Here is a 360-nt window from a genome sequence, read left to right as displayed (position 1 = left end):
ACCCTCTCTGTTGGTTAGCCTTGTCCCATACCCTCTCTGTTGGTTAGCCTTGTCCCATACCCTCTCTGTTGGTTAGCCTTGTCCCATACCCTCTCTGTTGGTTAGCCTTGTCCCATACCCTCTCTGTTGGTTAGCCTTGTCCCATACCCTCTCTGTTGGTTAGCCTTGTCCCATACCCTCTCTGTTGGTTAGCCTTGTCCCATACCCTCTCTGTTGGTTAGCCTTGTCCCATACCCTCTCTGTTGGTTAGCCTTGTCCCATACCCTCTCTGTTGGTTAGCCTTGTCCCATACCTTCCCTGTTGGTTAGCCTTGTCCCATACCCTCTCTGTTGGTTAGCCTTGTCCCATACCCTCCCTGTT

Source organism: Salvelinus alpinus, chromosome 4, assembly GCF_045679555.1.
Source record: "Salvelinus alpinus chromosome 4, SLU_Salpinus.1, whole genome shotgun sequence".
NCBI lineage: Eukaryota > Metazoa > Chordata > Actinopteri > Salmoniformes > Salmonidae > Salvelinus > Salvelinus alpinus.
The sequence above is the reverse complement of the archived record's forward strand: the minus strand, read 5'-3'. Positions refer to the sequence as shown.